Source organism: Ursus americanus, chromosome 7 (genome assembly GCF_024610735.1).
Source record: "Ursus americanus isolate L20-20 chromosome 7, mUrsAme1.1.p, whole genome shotgun sequence".
NCBI lineage: Eukaryota > Metazoa > Chordata > Mammalia > Carnivora > Ursidae > Ursus > Ursus americanus.
In genome coordinates, this window is record NC_142133.1 from 10,349,631 (window position 1) to 10,372,258 (window position 22,628).

At 41.2% G+C, this 22,628-nt stretch overlaps 1 protein-coding gene across 3 annotated transcripts in view; it reads left to right on the forward strand.

Annotated features, from left to right (window-relative positions):
* Positions 1-521: 521 nt before the first annotated feature.
* Positions 522-22,628, forward strand: part of REV1 (REV1 DNA directed polymerase) — a 92,293-nt gene continuing 70,186 nt past the window's right edge. For 2 of the 3 annotated variants that reach the window (XM_045771648.2, XM_045771650.2), the window contains exon 1: positions 777-985. The gene's annotated coding sequence lies outside the window, so the exon portion shown is untranslated. Of the gene's footprint in view, positions 619-776; positions 986-22,628 lie in introns of those variants that run through there. The other variant, XM_045771649.2, reaches the window with a different exon arrangement.

A 22,628-nucleotide genomic window follows, 5' to 3' on the forward strand; every position in this document is an offset into this window, starting at 1 on the left:
AAGAAATGGTGTTTGTGACCCTACGGGAGCTGGCGATGAATCGCTTACACCCCGTGGCGCAGTGTTCATTCTCGCTAACCTGCGTGGACCATGATTCTCGGTTTTTCCGAGACATAGGAAAGTGTCAGTTCATGTGTGTCCCTTTTGCCGCTAGATGTCACTGTAAATCAATCGCTTGTGGAGAGGGGACCCGTGTGTTTCTCGTTATCTTCAGACAGTACCAGGGTTTAAAACATGGTCGGTCCCCGCACTTGTCTCCTCCCAGAGTGGGGAGTCCATCGCGGGACGGGGGCAGTGCGGACTCTCTGAAGCGGGGGCAGCGCCCCCTCGGAAGAGGCAACCAACGCGCCGCGACCCAAGCGGGAGGCGCACAGGTCGCGAGGTTGTGGGGTTGCAGGGCAGGCTGCGCGATGCGCAAGGCGGGCCCGCGCCGCACTCGTCTCCGCCCCGGCTAGCGAGACGGTCACGTGCTGCGGAGGCGCTGCCCCCAGCGGGCGGTGGCAGGCAGGAAGGGCGGGGCGGGGCCAGGCCGGCCGCCGCGGAGCTCCTAGGCGCCGCGCCGGCGGTGCGGGGGTCGCCCGGAGCAGGGTGCGGACCGGGCGCGTGCACCACGCGGGGGTGAGTGCGAGCCGGGGCGGGGACGGCGGCTCGCCAGCCGCGCGCGCCGGGCCGGCCAGTGCAGCGGGGAGGGAAGGGGGAGGAGCCAGAGAGCGCGCGGGCGGTGGAGGGGGAGGGGCGGGGCGGAGCTGCGGCGCGCGAGCCCGCCAGACTAGGGGAGGGGCGGGAGCAGCCGCTGAGCGCGCGTAGGGCCGGCCGCCGTGAGCGTGGGGCGAGCGTGGGCCGCGGCGCGGCAGTGTGACTCCTTCCCGCGACCCTCCTCCCGGCCCCCGGCGGGGGCACTGTGCGGCGGCCGTAGCGGCGCCTGAGCCCGCAAGGCCGAGCAGGCGGCCGTGCCGGGGCATGGTGGTCCGGGGCAACGCGGAAGGTGAGCGACCCCCGGGCCGGCGGCGGGCGTGGGGGAGGGGTGGGACCGGACACGCGTCGCCCGGAGGCGCCGCAGACCCGCCCGGCGGCGGCCGGAGCGCGGACGGCCTGAGGCGGGGCTGGGGAGGGAGCGCCGGTCCGGACACGGCAGGCCGTCCTCTCGCGGCCTGGGCGGCCCGCGGCGTCCCCGAGCGCGCCAGCTGCCGGGTTATGTAACGCGTGACCTCCCCTTCCCCCTCCGCCATGGCGCGGCCGGCCGGGCGCCGCCGACCCCGCCGCCCGTCCACGGCAGCCCGGCGCGATAGACTCGCACGGCGGCCCTTCCCTCGGTGCTCCACGGGTCCCGCCGGCGGACGCCACCCCCGGCCCCGCTTACACCGCGCCGCAAACTCCTTCCTCCTGCGTCGGCGCCCGGGCCGGCCATTCAGCCCCGCGCCATTCATTCATGCGCGCGTTCGGTCGTAGGTTCATCAAGCAGCGCAGGATGTCGGCGGGGGCCGGGCGCTGGTGGTCTCCGCCCGGCCTCCCGCCACGCCATCCCTCCCCCCACACCGTGACCCCTGCCTCCGACGCCCCTCCCCCGCGCTGGTTCCCGAAATCCGTGTCCGACTAGCTGAAGGCAATTTTTAGTCACTTAGTTTTCCTTGTTACCTGTTTCCTTAATATGCAGGGCACCTTTCCCCAACTGTCCTTACAAGTGCCCTTTTCACACTTCCACTCCCTATTAAAATGACTGAGCCCCTGTGTAGACCGAAAGGGGCTTTTCCTTGTGTATTTCAGTGCTCTTACTACCTAAACCCAGTCTGTGAGGAAATAACGTACCTTAATATATCACTCTTAATTGAGTCCCCCTTGTTTAAAACAAAATAATTGCAGATGGTGTAAGTTTACTATTTCTGTCTTCACGCCTTTGCAGATCATGTATAAAGCGGAAATGGTATCATTTAGGTGAACATAATGTTAGAATAGTACATCTCATAAAAGTACCTGTAACTAACTTTTAAGGACTTTAATGTACCGGTTCTTCATTCTATGAGTCTGTCTGGGCTGTCTGGCCTCTCCGCGTTAATCTTCAAGAGTTAGCTGTTTGTTCGTTAGGATTTGTTGCACCATTACGTCGGTTCTTGCTGTGGAGTACACAGTAATCCAGCCTTTGGGGGAACGGTCGACCTGCTTCCCAAACTTCCCATCTCTGCTTTCCCGCATAGCTTTGTCTTAGCCAGTGCAAGTGCTGCTAGCAAGTGGTTGCCTCCCAGTGTTTCCTATGCTGGATTCTTGGAGGTTCCCCTAAAGTCCCTCTTCAATGAATTTTACTCAGGTTTAGAAGGATCTCCATTCAGTTCTTAAGGCTGTTTATTTGCCACTTAGATTCTACGTGTGTCGTGATGATTATCTTTTTGTCCATATCCTCTTTTTCTCCATCAGTCCGTACCAAACTCATCTTTTGTCATAGAACATTACTCCTATTTTATGGTAAACAGTACATAGTTAAGGTTTTTTTTCCCTTAAAAAGGTAGGAATCACTCTGGTAGGATTAATGTTTCTGATATTTGAAGTGGAAAATAATTTTTCAAAATAATGTGTTTGAATAGTTAGGATCACTCCCTTTTCCCCACTCCAACTGCAAAACTCAGCTCCACATAAAAGAAAGAAACCCTGTCCTCACCAGCAACAAGCTAGTCATGAATAATGTTGGGAAGACTACATATATTTGATAGTTCTTTCTTTGACAGTTGCTGTAGTGGAAAGATAAGAACTTTAGAGTTAGATGTAAATCTAAATTCTGTCTTATTAGCTGTGTGACCTTGGACGATTTAAGTTACTAAATCTGATTTTTTCCTCAGGTGTAGAATGAAGACATTATTTCCTGCCTTGGATAGTTAAGGATTAAATGAGTCTTTAAATGTAAGGCATCTAGTGAGTATCTGGTACACAGTGATGCTCAATTAATACATACATATTCCCTCTGGTATACTTTTTATTGCAATTCACAATCTAGAATGAACCAGGATATGCTGGAAACAAAGCATGAGAAGAGAGCTGATCAGAAGAGGTGCTAGGTACTCCTTATCTCCAGGTTAATGAACAAGCTCTAAGCTAAACAGCGGTGAAGCTCTTTCTTTTGTTTCTCAAGAATGTACACGTGTATGTGGCATATTATACATTATAGAATATAGAACAGAACACTTATAAATGAAGGAAGTATGTTTTTGGTTTTTTTTTTTTTTTAGAGAGAGAGTGTGCGCCCAGGGCTAGGGTAGGGGAGCAGAGGGAGAGAGAATCTTAAGCAGGCTCCACTCTGGGTTTGATCTCACAACCCTGAGATCATGACCTGAGCTGAAATCGAGAGTTGGACACTTAACTGACTGAGCCACCCAAATGCCCCTGAAGGAAATATGTTTTCATCTTTTTTTCTGCTATATATAGCACCAACTGAAGCGTTAACTTGGATATTAAAAAAGAATCTTATTTTTTTTAAAGTCAAGTCAGGAAGGGGGGATGAAAATGAAGGGAGGAAGCATATTTTAAAAAGTCTTTTTTAGAGACAGTTGGGTTGCATGCTCTTTTCGTGTCTCATCTACTTATAAACAGTACATGAATCTTAGTCTGAGTTCCAGTATTTCTTCCTTAGACTGTTGGAACAGTGCCCTCCCTGGTATGCCTGTTTCTCTTGCTTTTCTTCCTGACTGATCCCCACATAAGAATCAGAGCGATCTTTTTATTTTTTAATTTTATTTATTTGAGAGAGAGAGACAACAGGCATGGGTGGGGGCAGGAGCAGAGAGGAGAGGGACAAGCAGACTCTCTGCTGAGCCTGACACTGTGCTCCGTCCCAGGATCCTGAGATCATGACCTGAGCCGAAGTCAGATGCTTAACTGACTGAGCCACCCAGGCGCGCCCAGAACAAGCTTTTTAAAGACATTAATCACACTGTCGTTCTTGTGCTCAAAACCCTTTGAAAGCCTCCTGTTACCCTTAGTATTGAGTCTGAACTCCTAACCACAGCCCCCTGGGGTATTATATGATTTGGCAGCTGCCAATCCTAATTGGACCTCTTACCATGTGACTCTTCATCACCCTGCCCCCGTCCCCTGGTCCTTTCGCCATTTCTTGAACTAACCAAACTGTTCCTACCTTAGGGGTGTAAAACTTGCTGTTCTCTTAGTTGGGCCACCCCTTCCTCCTGGTGGTTATCTTGCCTTTACATCTTCTGTTTGCTGGTCAGATGTCATCACCTCAGAGAGGCCTTCCTCGATCCCTAAAATAGAAACCACCCCTCTGCCACTTTTGATGCTGTCATTTTAATTCTCGTTCATAACACTTAGTACTATGCCAGGTGAAGATACACTGTTCACTTATCAGTTTTCCCCATATGCTTGTTTGCTCCAAGGCCTCTCTCCCACTAGAGGGCAGGGGCCTTGTCTGACTTGTTCTCAAAGCTCTATCCGCCGTGCTCAGAACTCTTACCTGGTAGGTGGTCAACAAAACTTGTAAATGAGTGAATGGTATACTTAATTTAAACATTGTTCTGTAATCAGAGCCTGGGTTAGAATCCTGTCTCCTACTATTTACTGATTCTATAGTCTTGGGCAAGTTAATATCTTTTTATGCCTCAGTTTGCTCATCTGTGAGATGGGGGACCATATGTACCTTGTAGGATTGTGGCGAGTAATAATTGAGTTAGTATATGTAAAGTGCTTAGAACAGAGTTATTTTATAGTTTCTAGAAATAGTATTTGAAATTAACTTGGAATTTTGTGTTTTTGCATGAGACAAGGGTATAATCATTGAATTTTGTGTTTATTTTGGTATTATTTTTGGCTACCAAAGTCATATTTATGGAACTCTTATTTAAAATAAATATATTTTGTGGATGTCTAGAATGGACTAAAAATACATTGTTGAGAGTGGCGACTAGTATTGGTCTTAATGTGGAAGTCATCTTTTTCATTCTCAGATCTGTGGAAGATGCTGGAGAGATTCTCTCTCCTAGCAGCTGCCCACCAGAGTAGCTTTTACATATTTCCCTTTGAAGTTCTGCTGGAAATAGGACCTTGCTGGAGGCTGAAGATAGAAAATCCTTGAAGATCCAGTTGAAGGATGAGTCCCATAGTATTTGGGAAAAGGACAGGTGTTCTATCATCTTTTGTGTTCAGTTTCTGCTATTTTTTGTTATGGATTTTCCCCCCAAAATTGTGTTTGGTTCTTAATGAGAACATGTAGTGACCCAACTATATATCTTTTTTTTTTTTTTTTTTTTTTTTTTAAGATTTGTTCGTTTGAGAGAGGGAGAGAGCATGCACTTAGGGCAGAGGGGTAGGGCAGAGGGAGGGGGGAGAGAGAATCCAAAGCAGACTCTGCACCAAGTGTGGATACCGACAGGGGGCTCAATCTCATGACCCTGAGATCACCAACCTGAGATCATGAACTGAGCTGAAACCAAGAGTCAGATACCCAACTAACTGCACCACCCAGGCCCCCCTACATCATATCTTTTTTTCCCCTTTCTGCTCATCTTTCCATAATGTGATTATGTTATTTCTTTAGTATTTTACAGAAACAGAGAAGAAAGAATGAATGGGGACAAACAGTAACGTTGTAATAATAGAACTCTGAGCTAATGCAACTTGAATTGTTAGAAACTAAGATTCTCCCTGTAGTAACCGCACTTGCTTGGTACCACTTATTTTTACTTAGTGCACATATCTTTAGTAAAATGCCTCTTTGTAGGGACATGTTTTATTTCTGAGTCTCAACTGTAACTAGGAGTATCCTCTGTGGGCCTTAAACTTAAGGAAAAAATCAAAATATTGCTTCTCTGTGTAACATTTGTTCCAAAATTTAATAATAATTGTTATTAAACATTTACTGCGTGTCAGGCTCTGCTAAGCACAGTGTCTCATTTAAGATGCATAACCGCTCTCAGGCAGGCATGGTTTTAGAGAAACAGATTCAGATAATGTTGCTTGGGGCCAGTCACATAGGTAAGAAAGGAGCCAGGATTTCAGTCTACTCCTACCTTATTCCATAACCTGGGGCATAACCACTTTTCTCTGAGACACATTAAAACAAGTTTGGAAACTTGCTGTTATGTTTTATCGTGTTATATGTGTGTGGTGTTCCTCAAACTACAAGTCATTTCATTGTTTGTGGGTAAGTTTTCTTTGATTTAACTATTATACTTAAATGCCCATGTGTTCTATAAGTGAAAAATGTTTTGATAGGTTGATGATAGGCAAAATCTTTTTTCCTCATCTTATTACAGAGTGAAATAAGTCAAAGAATGCGTGTCGTGGAAGGTCAGCTTGTAAATAGTTTGAAAAAGTTTTGCATGTAATAAATAATGCATCAGATTTAAGAAAACATGGGTATCTTTCAATTTGCTTAAGGCTAAAGATTTCAGGTAGCAAGTAAATAATAAAAATTAAGGATGTGTTTCTGCTGATTATGGAGCAAAACTTTACCATCTTTGTGTTTAGTAGGTGAGGAAGGTATTATCCAGTCATATTAAAATATGCCTTCTCATGTAGGCAGGTAGCTGCCTATACACACAGGTTAGTTTGAGTAATTTTTTAAAAGATTTATTTTTTTTAGAGAGCCAGCATGCAAGCAGGGGGAGGGGCAGAGAAAGAGGAACTTAAGCAGACTCCCCGCTGAGTGTGGAGCCCAAGCAGGACTTGATCTCAAGGACCCTGAGATGATGATCTAGGCTGAAACCGAGAGTCAGACGCTTAACTGACTAAGCCACCGAGCCACCCCTAGTTTGAGTAATTTTTTAAAGACCATTCTGGTCTTGTGGCTTTATGCTTGAATTAAAGATTAGTTAAGGATGGGCAAAAAAGTTCGTTGTGATGTGAATGATACTTACTTGAATCCAGTGTCTGAGTAAACAAAATGGTGCTTAGTGGCTTCAGTCATTCCTGATGTAACCAAGGCTAAAATGAGCTTTTTGGACATTTAGTTAGAAAATAAGAGCTGAAGTCCATCATTTCTACTCTTGAGATTACTAAGAATGAACTTAATATATTTTTATCACTTAGGCATTAGTCTTAATTGTGATTTAGATTCCTTTGTCTTTTAAATGTTTTCATCAAAGTTCTGAATTTTAAAGTAAGTTCTATTCTTAAAGCATTTTTTCAGAAAATTAAATTGGACAATCCCGAATTTAAAAAAATATTTTAAGTTTCTTCTTTTATATTTTTGAGAGCATAACCAAAAATGTCCTTTACTTTTTGTAACGGTTTATGCCTTAAAAGTGTTTTTAGTTGGCTTTTTCTCATTCAGTTCCTATAAGAGAGAGGTCAGACAGTATATCCTGTTGTATAGCTGCAGTGTGATTCTGGCACCAACTACCCAAAGTTAGGGGCGCTTGGGTGGCTCAGACGGTTAAGCATCTGCCTTCGGCTCAGGTCATGATCTCCAGGTCCTGGGATCAAACCCCGTGTCCGGCTCCCAGCTCAGCAGGGAATCTGCTTCTCCCTCTGCCTGCCTCTGCCCCTGCTTGTGCTCTCTTTTTCTCTCTGTGTCTTTCTCTGGTGAATAAATAAAATCTTAAAAAAAAAAAAAAAGGCAGAAAAACAAACTACCCAAAGTTAGGGCAGACATCACAGGTTAAGGGCACAGTCCACAAGATTCTCTTCACTTAAGATACCCACTGCAGTCTCCAGGGTTTCCAGGCCACCTGTACTTCTCCCAAATTTGGGAGTTCCCACTACTCCCTCAGATTTGATAATTTGCTAGAGTGACTCAGAACTCAGGAAAAGTACTTGCACGCACTGTTCTTGGAATTATAGTTTTATTATAAAGGATACAAATCAGGGCAAGCCAAATGAAGAGATATCTAGAGAGAGGTCTGGAAGGATCCCAAATATGAAGCTTCCATGTTGTCAGGATGTGTTATCCTTCTGCTGCATTGATACGTGATTACCAAACAGGGAGACTCACTTAAGCCTTGGTGTCCAGAGTTTTTTGTTTGTTTGTTTTTTTGTTTTTTGTTTTTTTTTAAAGATTTTATTTATTTATTCAACAGAGAGACAGCCAGCGAGAGAGGGAACACAAGCAGGGGGAGTGGGAGAGGAAGAAGCAGGCTCATTGCGGAGGAGCCTGATGTGGGGCTCGATCCCATAACGCCGGGATCACGCCCTGAGCCGAAGGCAGATGCTTAACCGCGGTGCCACCCAGGCACCCCTGGTGTGCAGAGTTTTTATTGGAGTTTTATTACATAGGCATGATTAATTGAATTATTGTCCACATGGTGAATCAGTCTCCAACTCCCCCCTCTTCCAGGAGGTCAGGCTGATATCATGTGGCTCAAAGCCCTAACCATCTAATCACTTTACTGGCCTTTCTTTTTTCTATGTTTTAAAATATTATTTATTTATTTGAGAGAGAGGGAAAGAGTCTGAAGCAGACTCAGTATTGAGCACAAAGCCGGATTCGAGGCTGGATACCACAACTGCAATATCATGACCTAAGCCAAAGCCAAGAGTTAGACGCTTCACCAACTGAGCCACCCAGGCACCTCTCACTTTCCCGGCCTTTCAAGTATGGCTAGCCCCATCTTAAAACTAGGGGTCCACTGAAAGTTCTATGTTAATATAAAAAGATGTCCTAGGAGCCCACCAAGGATAACAAAGATTCTCCTATCAGTTGTAAAATTCCAAGGACTTAGAATCTCCATCCCAGGAATCAGGGACAAAAGCCAGCCAAATTTTGTACAACAATAGCTGAAGAAACCGGGGATGTACTGTATGGTGACTAACATAATATAATAAAAAATCATTAAAAAAAAAAAACAATAGCTGAAGAAGTGTGAACAGACATTTGCCTAATTTGTGACAGTTGAAACTAGAAGATATCTCTGAAGTAGTAGCCCAGTGATCTCCATTACTAAAAATTGTAACAGGTTGGATTAGAATATATGTATGTAGAAAGATTGCTTTCTGTTGAAAATTGTAACAATTTCTTTTATCAATACAATTGTGTTTAAAATCTGGGTGGATATTCATTTGAGTCATATACTTACATAAATTGTGTTGTACGTAAGTTTATAAGCTACATACTTTTTAGTATTTTAAAAGCTCAATAATTTTGGCTGTCAAAGTTTTGTTTTTGGCGTATTTGAATTTGTAGTTTTAGACTAGGGTTGTTGTTAGTGTTAAGTGAGAGGAAATTTAAATCTGAGGTGAGATTTTTGTTAGTGAGGTGGAGGTGTTGATAATGTATCCATTGGTTGGTAGTTGTAAAGTGTTTCTAGTAACTTAATTGCCATTTTGAATTTCAGCTCTTGAGTTACTAGCTGTTGAGGTTTACAGTGTTGAAGGTTGATAATGTTCTTCTCATGTCGTTTATGCCCAGTAGAAAATCTTATTTCTGATTGTTTCATCTGAAGGTTATATTACATTCTCTTGGAACTCACTGAATGTTTCTCAGAAATAGAGTCTATTACCTAAGTAAACTTTCATTGAGTAAGATTCCTAGTGTTTTTTGAGGAATGCAGCATCTTCTATTTGGAATGTCATATTATTTTCAGGATTGGTGGGTTTTGTTGGTGGATTTTTTTTTTTTTTTTTTTTTGAGATTTTGTTTATTTGAGAGAGAAAGCATGAGAAGGGTGAGAGTCGAAGAAGCAGACTCCTTGCTGAGCAGGGAGCCTGATAGCGGGACTCAATCCTGGGACTCTGGGATCATGACCTGAGCCAAAGGCAGACGCCTAACTGACGTTAGGCGCCCTTTTGGTGTTTTTAATATATGATAAGGAGTTCTAGGTGTGAAGCAAAGGGAAAAGAGGCCAGAAAGTTAAAGCAAGGGTGATCTCTTAAACATTCTACTCCCTTTATTTCCACTTGCAGCTACATTTAATATAAGGATTTGTGAGAAAAGAGATTTTTAACAGATGGAACTGATAGCAGATCTAGAAAAGAGTGAGGTTGACCATATTTTTGAATTGCAGTTATTCAGAGGAATTAGTTTTTAGTTGTAAGTCATTACGTATGCCAGCTTATTTTCTGGGTTTGGAGGTCTAATGCATTTACAGGTAGAAGACACGGGACGAGGATCTGCTGAGAATGGGTTTACGGACGGGTTTGTAGGTGAGGCGCAGGACGTGGAACCTCTCCCTGGCTGTGTGCAGCCGTCCCCATCCTCCGGCATTCACACGTGCAAATTGACTCTCCCTTTCCCAACTTTTACAAAGTACGGTTCAAACTCCTTAGTGTGATATTCAGAACCTTCTGTTATATTTCCTCAACCACCTTACAGGTTATCACTACCTCTTTCCATGTGTCAGCCCAGCATGTTGCCTTAATTATCTTTTTTCTTTTGTGTTTTTGCTCAGGAATTTTCTTCTTCCTGAAATCCCCCCCCCCTTCTGCCCATTAAAATCCTACTCATTGTTCTCAGTGCATATCTACCTCTTCACTGAAGCCTTCTTGAATCTCTTCCCCAACTTGAGATTCGTTGTTGCCTTCTGTGCATTGATTCCTTGTCGTCAGTGCCGCTGGTGTAGATTCCTGTCTTGTAGTTTCACACAGATCTTTGTTCTCTAGTAGATGGCGTTGGATTGTGGTTTATACTTACTTTACTCACCTTGAAAACTGTAAGTTACAGTAAATCTGTGAATAAGGAGTAAGCTGTTAGATCAGACCTGGAATTTTGGGAGAGGGAGTGCAAGGCACAGGATGAGAGAGAGCTTGTTACCTAATGTAATCAAAACCTTGATCTGGTGAGTTGCATTTACTCCTGTTGTTCTGTTTACTGTACATTATAGCAGCTTTCTTTCTCCTTGGTATATTCGGTCTCGTCTGAACTTCTCCTGTACTTGTCTCTGTTTGCAGTTACCACTCTAGATACACTGCAGGCAAAAATCAGTGGCTCTCCCACGTGAGCATTACCTGGGAACTTCTTAGAAATGGAGATTCCCGGCCCCACTCCAGACCCGCTAAATGAGAAACTTTGGAGTTGGGACTCAGCAGTCTTTGTTAACTGGGCCTCCAGAATACTCTGGTGCCTGCTCAAGTATGAGGACTACTGAAGATATAATCCCCTCTTCTTTTATATTACCTCCTTTATTCTCCAGGTATATTCTGTCCTTGTTACTAAACTTCTACTGTGGCCTTTGAAATCCTTGATTTACTGCAACCTTGAACTTTCCTATGGATAATTATTTGGCTTCCCTGTGAGAATATACCACTTTTTCTTAGCGAAGATCTCTGGCTTTTTATGCCTTCTTCTAGACTCAGTTTTTTAACCACGTCATCTGCAGAAGAACATTCTTTTGTTTTACTTTGTACCTTGAGCCCTGCTTTTGGACATGCTGACTTTGAGATGCATGTGGGACATCCTAGTGGAGATGTTTAATAAGCAATTGGGCCACATGGTTTGGAGTTTTCATAAAGTCAGGAAAATTGAGGGAAGGTGTTTAGAAACCATTTAATTTCGTTACACCTTGGAGAGTCAGAGAAGGCGGTTCTTCGTACTTTATTAAAATCGCAGTCTTCATTTCTTTCCTTTCCCTTCTATGGAAATCTGTAATTACAGGGAAGAAAATTATTAGTAATTCTTTTAGAACGCCTCCTTCAGCTTGTACTCAAATGACTGATTTTGCGAAATCAATCATCTTTTTGTATTTTTGTTGTTATAACAAAGAGGATAAGAGAGAAAGTTCTTTGTTATGTTGAATTGTTTGGGATAGATACTTTCCTTTTAATAAGATCAGTCTCAAACTGGGATATTACAAATATTTGTTGTGCATTTTCAGTTTTAATATATCCAAATATTTTTCTTCTACATCTTGTTTTTCTCTTTATCTGTATGTAGTTTATGTAAATACTGACTCTAAATCATCATATTAAAATGCTGAAATGTACTTGTATTCATTAGGATACAGGCTAAGCTGCTGTAACAGAAACTTAGGAACACAGCGATGCAAACAATATTGAAGTTTTTCTCTCTCCTGTAATAGTAGATGGGCAGTCCACAGTGGGTGAGGAACTGCAGGGGTTGTGTTGTTTTGTTTAAGTTATTCATGGTCTCGGGTTCCTTCTGTTTGCTTAGCCATCCCCTGTGGTATTGTTCTCTTTTTCAGGTTGAAGCAAAGTTACCTCATAGCTGCATACCAGAAAAGGGAATAAATACTTTCCTTTAAGAAGATGGCACAGATTATTTTTTTATACGTATTATTCTGCTCATATCTCATTGGCCAGAACTTAGTCACATGGCCATGCCTGATTTTAAAGGAGCCTAGGAAATGTAGTCTCTAGTTGGTAACTCTGCTTCCCATTTGGGGGTGGGAGAAGTGTTCTATTACTAAAAAAAAGAAAGGAAGAATGAATAGTGGAGGACAGTTGTCATTCTGCCACTCCAGAGTTCGGGAGTTCAAGACCACTCTCATTTCTGATACCAAGTGCAAGTTTGGGGATTCCCCAGACTATCCTTAGGTTCAGCAATTCATGAGAAGGACTCAGAACTCTTGCAGACTGTTGTACTCATGGTTATGATTTATTCAGTGAAAGGTATAGATTAAAACCAACCAAGGAGAAAGGCACATGGGGCACACAGGTGGAACTTGGAGTTGTCCTCTCTCACTGGAGTCTAGGACAGCACTAATTTCTGGCAACGAGTGACAATACACACAAAGTATTGCCAACCAGGGAGGCTTACCCAAGCCTTAATGTCCAGAGTTTTTATTGGAGTTTGGTCATACAGATATGCTTGGCTGCGCACATGGCTGACCTTCAGTCTCTAGTCTCTCAGGAGGTCAATGATGCATGACCCGGAGCTTCTACCATAAATCACATTGTTAGACAATTTGGAGTGGCTCATAGTCCCTGGGTAAACAAAGACATTTATCAAGCAGGACATTCCAGGGGCTTAGAGGTTACCTCCCAGGAACCAAGGGCAAAGGTTAGACCTTTTTGAGTAAGGTTAATTCTTCACCAGATAGCCACTTCTGTGGATAGGCACATCTCGTTTTCTGGAAGTATAGACAGAGTTGCATAATATATATGCTTTCATTCTAAAAGCTTTTTTTTTTTTTTTTCCCCTTAAGTGAATAGATGCGTAGAGTCATGCACATTTTAAAAACTGCAAGAGACTAGACTTCTGTCAGGTTCAACTCTATCCACAAACGAAAGAACTGGAATCTGCTTGTGACTTGCTTAAGGTCAGAGAACCAGTTAACAAAGTTGATACTGTTTCTGAATCTCTACTTCTTATGAGTATGGACTACTTACAGTTAGAGTCGGGATAGAACTTTATTTGTAGGACCTATTTTCTTCCTTCGTCCATGCATATATACCATACATATCTGGGAGCTACTGTATCTGACCCAGACAGGGGCTGGATTCGAAGCATCTCTTTTGTTGAATTGCATTAGGCTGGTTCAATTCAAAATAAATATTCTTGCTTTTCAGATGTTTATTATATTGATAGCATTGTTAGTTTTCCCACTGAAGATTGTAAATATTTTTATACAAGTTAAGTATGATTTTGCACCACCAACCAGCAATGCAGCCTTATTGAAAGCCTTTAGTCTTTCTACCCTAGGAGGAAACTGTGCAAAATAACTGTAGGTAGGTATTTGGACTACCTACTCCACAGATTGTTGTGAACATAAATAGTAAATGTAAAGATCTCTTTGAAAAAATCTAAGTACTGGAAATGTAAAATATTACTAGTGGTGTGTTTAAATTTAAGGAATTTAAATTTAAATGTTAAAAATTTAATGCTGAAAGGAAGGAAATACAAAGTAACAGTCAAGAGGTGAAATTTTTTTTAAGATTTTATTTATTCAAAGAGAGCAAGCGAGCACAAGTGGGGGAGGCAGAAGGAGAAGCAAGACTCCCTGCCGTTTCGGGACCCTGAGATCATGACCTGAGCTGAAGGCAGATACTTAACCAACTAAGGCACTCAGGTGCCCCAAGAGGTGAAATTTTTAAAAGATGGTGAGAATATGGTAATTTTCTCCCATTTTCTGTTTCCTCTATTTCTCTTTTCTTCAGTAAACGTGTAGTTTTTTTATAAATAGATCAAGGAAAACTTTTTTAAAAAGGGATGCCTAGCAAGACCAAATACCAGCAACATGACAAAGCAGTGTATATACGCAAGTCACGAATAGGGTGGATAATAGGAAATTTCTCAAGAAAAGATGGAAAGATCAGACTCACTTCTAGAAAAGGTTTATGTACCCAAGTCTATCATCTGTTATTTAGACGGTGCTGTGTGTGTTGTAGCCACTTTTTTTTTTGGGTGGTTTAAAGTTCTTTGATTTCTGTGTTTATCTGGTGTCGGTCAAGAAGGTTATCTCCTATAGTTGGGGAATTATTTCATTGCAGCCAAAAACAGTTGGTCGTAGGAAAATGTCTCAGTATACTGAAGGTGAAGGAGCCAGGTTAAAAAGTTTTCTGAAAGGGTCCTATTAGGTTAGGAATAATACCTGTTGAAATATCTTGACATTTTATTTTTATACATTTTTCAAAGGTGTTTTAAATACACACAGTATTATCCTTAGGATGTAAACTGTCAGTTTGATTTTGAATCCCTAAAAGCGAGTATATGGTAAAGTCTAGAGTCACTGGTTGTGCTTCTTGGAAATAGTTACAAGGGCCTAATGTCCATCACCTAGGTGTCTGACTTTTGTTTTTAATAGATTGAGGAGAGTCTTTTCGAAATCAAAACCTGACTAGTGTGTGGGATACGTCTAGAAGAAAATTCTGCTTCCCTGGATTATGAAATTCAAGAATCTGTGCCCTTACAATTTCAGCAGTCTGAGAACTGTAGACAACGATGGTCTCTGTGGTTGAATCAAACCAAAACCTCAAAACAGCTGTATCTTTCTATTTAAATATTACATAAAAAGCTGTTTATCTGGTAATACAGGCTTTACCATTTAAGGACACATAAGAGCATGTGGGAGCAGGCGTTGCAAGTCGTATTAGTAACTGTGCTAGCACTTCATTTACGTAGTCACTTGTAAGGGCAGTACTTGGTTCTTCAGATGGCTTCCCACTGCTTTCTCCTCCAAGAAAAAATCCTAGATACTGCTACATAGATTTCTTGGAGAAGTAGCCTCTTGCCCAGTGTTGTACTCCAGATGAACACCACAGTTACCCTCTTCCCTGTGGCTTGCCTCTGTGAGCCCAGCTGCCTATGGAGTGTTTCCAGTGTCAGAAGTCCTTTTTTTTTTCCTTTGCTTATTTTAAAAAATTTCATTTAAAAATTTTGAATTGTGGGGCAAATCACATGTAAACGTTACCGTTTTGACTATAAAATTTGTTTTTTTGAAGATTTTATTTATTTGAGATTGAGAGAGCACAAGTGAAGGGGGAGAGGCAAAGGGAGAGGGAGAAGCAGCTGCTGCCCCGAGATCAATCCCAGGACCCTGAGATCCAGACCTGAGCCGAAGGCAGATGCTTAACTGACCAAGCCATCTAGGTGCCGCTAGCCAATATATTATAGAGTTACAGACCTGTAACTAACAGATTAACACTAATGAATACGTATTTGGGCAGTTTCTGGATATGTAGTGGGACTTTTCTGGTGTGTGAACTCTATGTTAATAATTCTTCAGGAAATAGATGGAATACCACTTTTGCATGAAAGTGATTGCTCTTGGGTAGATACTAAAATCCACCAGTAATCATAGTAAAGAAGACAGAACGAAGTTTTGTGGGTTTGGTTTGGTTTGGTTTTTTAGTGGGATTTGAATAGCTTCTTTAAATGCACATTGGAAGTCCAGAGGAAACTGATAACTCTGCTCCAGCAAAAGATGAAATAAAGTTAGGAGAAAAGTATGAATAAGTAATTTTGATGTATTTTTTCTATCTTTTTTTTTTTTTAAAGATTTTATTTATTTATTTGATAGAGAGAGACAGCCAGCAAGACAGGGAACACAAGCAGGGGGAGTGGGAGAGGAAGAAGCAGGCTCCCAGCCGAGAAGCCCGATGTGGGGCTCGATCCCAGACCGCCGGGATCACGCCCTGAGCTGAAGGCAGACGCTTAACGACTGCGCCACGCAGGCGCCTCTTGATGTATTTTTTCTAATAAGCAGATCCTTCATAAGACTCTTCATAGGGTTTTGAATATCCCTGTTAAGAGAATGGAAGAGTCAGGAGATCTTTAGCATTGCAAGGCATTGGGGGGCCCTGGGCTCATTATAAATACAGCTGCTGTCCCATTTGCGCCTCACCTGGCTAGCTGTTGCTCTGTGTTGACACTGGGGGCTGGGCATGACTGCACTGACAGCCTCTCATTTTGTTGGTCTTTTATAATTTCATTGCTTGAGGGCTGTTAGGTGAGTTTTAGCTTATGACTCTTTCAAGAGGTGGAACGTTTTCAGCTCCTTTTGTCGTCACGTACGGGAACACAGAACACAGCCAGAAGTCTTTAGACTTCGTTTTTAGTTCATTCATTTTGGGTTTCCGTCTTTTTCAGTTTGAGCTTTTTCTTTTCTTTTTTTTTTTTAAAGATTTTATTTATTTATTTGACAGAGATAGAGACAGCCAGCGAGAGAGGGAACACAAGCAGGGGGAGTGGGAGAGGAAGAAGCAGGCTCACAGCGGATGAGCCTGATGTGGGACTCGATCCCATAACGCCGGGATCACGCCCTGAGCCGAAGGCAGACGCTTAGCCGCTGTGCCACCCAGCCGCCCCAGTTTGAGCTTTTTCTTATTCAGACCTTAGATAATTTAAAACTTAACAAAGCAGAGCGGTTAAAATTGAAGTGGGTTTAGAGAGCGGAATCTTACCTGCTTGCTGTTTTACCCCAAATTCTGTTTCCTCCTTGCCACATTCATCCCATATAACCAGTTCATGGTTCCATGGGGATTTTCCTCAGCACTAGTCAGTCAAACTTTGTTTTATAGGTGAAGAGATGTGAGGCTCAGTGCTCTTGGACTCCTCCCAAGTCATATAGCTAGGCAGTGGTAGAACTGGGATTAAAGCCCAGATCTTGTGTCAGTAAATCTATTGCTCTTTCCATTATGTTGTACACCATGGATAGCGCATTTAAAATAATGATGTTGTGTACTTTATAATCTTCAAAGGGTTTCCACACACGTCTCATTTGATTTTCACTCTGTGACTTGGCAGGGTAGATTAGTATAATAGCAGCTAATGTTTATTGAAGGCATAACCTAAATGCTAGGGATAAGGGTACTTTTGCATACATGAATCATTCTTCATCCATTTTTTAACTAGTTTTTAAAAACCTTAGCAGTTGACTTCTATGTTGATGCTGGATAAGAAGTCCATAGGTTATTTTAGTTTTGTATTATAGTTTCAGAAACATTTATCACTTTCCTAAAGGTCATTGAGGACTGTGGGGCTAGATAGGGAACCCAGTCTGCAAGAGTTTCATCTAGAAGACAATTTTTATTTAAATATTTGATAATTGAATGGCTCATTGGTAAAGAGCATTCTCTTTTAGTCAAGAGGACATGTTGTAATTCAGAAGGTTGCTTGGAACAGAGAAGATGAGTGTGTGTGTGTTATTTTTGAGTGTTATTTGTGTCAAGTTGTGGTATCCCGACATACTGCTCTCCTCCATTCTAGGATAAGTCCTATTTGAAGAAGCAAATCAGTCATCTAGAGTGGAGAACTCTTGGCCCGAATATGGCTTGAGAGTCGTAGGTGCCTGTTTTTTGAAGCTCCTTACTGGTTAGCAGCAACATAAGCCCTGGCTTCATGGCATACTGCTTTACAAGAATAGCTTTTTACATAGCGGTTTCCTGATTTCACACTGCAAAGGAAGCACTGTAGGCTTTAGAACCCCGTAAATGACTTACGCTTAATCCTACCTGTTGTGTGGTTCTGGTTAGCATCAGAAGTGTGTATCATTGACTAATCTTGTCTCTGTGCCATTTTGGGGAGAGAGTGTATCATTTCTATTAAACAGCACAGAACTTGTGAATCTTTGGAAAGATGTTTTAAAATAAGAGGAATAGGGGCACCTGCTGGCTCAGTCAGTAGAGCATGCAGCTCTTGATCTTGGGGTTCTGCGTTTGAGCCCCACATTGGATATAGAGATTGCTTAAAAATAGGATCTTAAAAAATAATAAAATAAGAGAAATAAAGTAGGTAAGATTAAATATACAAGGTACAGTTTCAAATATAGATATACTGGGGTACACTGTACTGAGACATTCCTATTGCTTTATGTCTTCTGTATAAGTACATTTTCTTTATTTAACAAGAATTTATTGACTCTATCATATGTAAGATTAATGTTTATATATATATGTATAGTATGTTCATATTTTCATTCTGTAATGTTTTGAGTATGAGAAAGAGGAGTGTGTGTCTAGCTGAACTCAGTGAAGTATGAATAATCTTTGATGCTGTGTGCATATGAACAGAAGTCTGATAAGCCTACTTATTACTTGCTTCCTGTCACCTGGGTCTCTCTTTTATTGACCTTACAGTTTAGGTTGTCAGGTAGCTTTGCTGCATGCCAGCTTGGTCTGTTACTGCTCTTTGCCAGCATCATAGATGTGGGTCACGTAGTTTTCTTTGTGTCCAGAGTTTTTTTTCTCCCTACTCTTCCTTCCTAAAATCTTTCCTTTAAGTTCGTTTGTAGAGCTAGTTAGTATTTCCTTAATTGGTACTTATTTCTTTTTAGATTGTAAAATTTTAGAACTCATGCAAAAATGTCTATGATTTCATTTATCTCAGTATTGCCCAGTAAAATATGGTGCTTTAGACACAGTAATATTCAATTAGCTTTGATCTATAGGTAGTTTAGTGTGGTGTCCCCTATACATGTCTGAATTATTTCTTAGGTGCCATAATTACCTATGCTGTGAGACGTAATCTACAGCTGTCTACTTACCTATAGCATCTATTGTTTGACAAAAGAGAGTTATACAACTGATGTCATGTAACAGTGATAGGGCTGATAAATTGCCACTCCCAGCATTCAGCGAACACTAGATTTGCAGTTCAGTTTTTACCTCAATCCACTGTCATAGGCCATCATAGATTATTTAAATGAATTTGATAGTACAAGTTGCCTTAAGTCTTTTCTGGAATAAGTAAAGGAGGTTTGCATAAATAAGTATAGAGCATCAAAACCGTTACATAATTAAATCTCTAAAATTTGTTGCTAAAGTGTATGGATATAGTGTTAATTTTTATATTTGATTTCTGAAAATAGTTCTGTGTGTCTTATATAGAATACAAAAGGAAACTATGAAAGAATTTTAATCTAAAACGGAATAAGAGGATATGAAATGGAGAATCTCAGGCATATGCCCTCAGAGGAGCGTACTTAAAAATTGAGGGGCTGATTTCCTATAAATGTCTGATGTACAGAAGATGGAGACCTCTCTCCTGACCAGTGAATATCTGCCAAGAATCTCTCCCCATCCTCAAGCCGATGAACTGACCGCTTGGACTTGAGCTGGGCTTCCCCCCTTTGCAGTCCTTCCCCATAAGCACAGCCCACCCCAAACCCTCAACAGGCTTCGCTATTGCTTGGTACAGCGTGCATTTCCCAAATTGGAATTGCTCTATTGTTCTCAAATAAATTCAGTTTCTGGTAATACGAGCTTTCCTCAGTTTTTCTCTTTATTTAGGTTGACAGAAATCTAGTAGTCAACTACCCAAACCTCTTACAGCAAAAGACCCAGAAAATGTAATAATTGAGACCTAGAGAGATGGCGATGTACTGGAGATCAGTGAAACCAGTTAGTGGCAGAGTCTGGACTAGAAACAATTCCTCTTACCCTTATTCTTTTATTCATAATCTTTTGGTAAAATCTCTATGGTAAAAACAATAACAGATTGACTGTCATTACTGTACTTTTATTCAGTCAGTATTTAACATTGATTAATCCAGATATTAATTTTTTTCCTTGCTGCTTTTTTTCCTGTATTTTTGACCTTTCAAGATAATTTTTCTTCTACCTGAGGGATATATTTTAGGATTTCTTTAGTGCAAGTTTGCTGGTGGCATTAGCTTCTGTTTTTATTTGACCAAAATACCTTTATTTCATCTTTCTTGACTGAATTTTTCTCTGAGTATAGAATTCTAAGTAAGTTAATTATTTTCTTTCGGCACTGTTGTCTTCTGGCACTATTGTTTCTGTTGAAAAGACAGCTGTTGTTTAATTGGTGCTCCTTTGAATATTTTGAATGGAATCTCTGTTTTCCCCACCCATGGCAGCTGCTTATTTCCTTGAACATAGTAAGCACAATTCAATTTTTAAGTGGGTTAAAATCAGTATCTGGGGCACCTGGGTGGCTCAGTGCGTTAAGCGTCTGTCTTCAGCGCAGGTCATGATCTCAGGTCCTGGGATTGAGCCCCACGTCAGGGCTCCCTGCTCAGCGGGGAGCCTGCTTCTCCCTCTCCGTCTGCCTGCTGCTCCCCCTGCTTGTGCTTTCTCTCTCTCTCTCTCTGTCAAATAAATAAATAAATAAATAAATAAAATCTTTAAAAAAAAAAACAAGATCAGTATCTGGAGTCTGTAGGTCTGTTAATTTGTTTCTGTTGGTTCTCACTCATATGATCTTACTACTTTGTGTGCCTGGTTATTTTTATTTGCATGCCAGACTTTGTATTTTCAAAATGGTTTGCAGAAACATGGGAAGGTTAGGATGTTGTTGCCCTCCATAGAGGATTTACATTGCTTCTGCCCAATGCTTTGGAGCGCTGAGCAGTCCGGGATCGTTTTGTTTTGTTTTGTTTTGTTTTGTTTTTTAAAATTATAATTCCAGTATAGTTTACATACAATGTTATATTAGTTTCAGGTGTATAATACAGTGATTCAACAATTCAGTACATCACTCAGTGCTGATCATAATAAGTGTACTCTTTAATCCCCTTAACCTATTTCACCCATCCCCCCCACCCACCTCCCCTCCAGTAACCAACCATCAGTTTGTTCTCAGAGTCTGTTTTTTGGCTTGTCTCTTTCTCTTTGTTTTGTTTCTTAAATTCCACATATGAATGAAATCATGGTATTTGTTTTTCTCTGACCAACTTATTTCACTTAGCATTATACTCTTTAGATCATCCATGTTGTTGCGAATGGCCAAATTTTATTATTTTTTATGGCTGAATAATATTCCATTGTACATATGTATACACACAGACACACACCACCTCTTCTTTATCCATTCATTTATTGATGGACACTTGGGCTGCTTCCACAATTTGGCTGTTGTAAGTGCTGCAATAAATATAGGGGTACATATATCTTTCAAATTAGTGTTCTCATATTCTGTGGGTAAATAGTGGAATTACTGGATCATATAATTTATTAAGATAGTAATATTTATTTATTTAATAATCATTTAAGTTTTTGAGGAACCTGCGTACTGTTTTCCCCAGTGGCTGTACCACTTTGCATTCTACAACAGTGCAAGAGGATTCCTTTTTCTCTATATCCTCACCAACACTTGTTGTTTCTTGTGTTTTTGATTTTAGCCATTCTGGCAGGTGTGAGGTGATACCTCATTGTGGTTTTGATTTGCATTTCCCTGATGATGAGTGATGTTATGCATCTTTTCATGTGTCTGTTGGCCGTCTGTATGTCTTAGGAGAATATTTGTTCATGTCTTCTGCCCTTTTTTAATTGGGTTATTTGGTCTTTAGGTATTGAGTTTTATAAGTTCTTTATATATTTTGAATACTTGCCCTTTATGGGATATGTCATTTGCAGATATTTTCTCCCATTGAGTGGGTTGTCTTTTAGTTCTGTTGATTGTTTCCTTTGGAGTGCAGAAGCTTTTTATTTTGATGTAGTCCCAGTAGTTTATTTTGCTTTTCTTTCCCTTGCCTCAGGAGACCTATCTAGAAAAATGTTGCTATGGCTGATGTCAGAGAAATTACTGCCTGTGCTCTCTTCTAGGATTTTTATGGTTTCAGGTCTCACATTTAGGTCCTTAATCCATTCTGAGTTTATTTTTGTAGATGGTGTAAGAAACTGGTCCAGTTTCATTCTTTTGCATGTAGCTATTTTTCCCAACACCGTTTGTTGAAGAGATTGTCTTTTTCCCAGTGCACATTCCTGCTTTCTCTGTCAAGGATTAATTGACCATATAATCATAGGCTTATTTCTGGGCTCTGTCTTCTGTTCCATTGATGTTCGTGTCTGTTTTTGTGCCAGTACCATACTGTTTTGATCACTGCAGCTTTGTCGTGTGTCTTGACATCTGGGATTGTTTGTGATACCTTCAGTTTTGTTTTTCTTTTTCAAGATTACTTTGGCTATTTGGGGTCTTTTGTGGTTCTGTCCAGATTTTTAAGGTTATTTGTTCTAGTTCCATGAAATAAGCTGTTGGTATTTTAATAGGGATTATATTAAATCTGTAGATTGCTATAGGTAATATGGACACTCTAATAATATTGGTTCTCCTGTCCATGAGCAAGGTATATTCTTCCATTTGTTTTCATCTTCAGTTTCTTTCATCCATGTTTTATAGTTTTCAGGGTACAGGTTTTTCCCCTCCTTGGTTAAGCTTATTCCTAGGTACTTTGTTTTTTGGTGCATTTTGTAAATGGGATTGTTTTATTAATATCTCTTTCTGCTCCTTCATTATTTGTGTATAGAAATGCAACAGATTCCTGTGTATTGATTTTGTATCCTGCAACCTTAACAAATTCATTTATCAGTTCCATTTATCAGTGGAGTCTTTAGGGTTT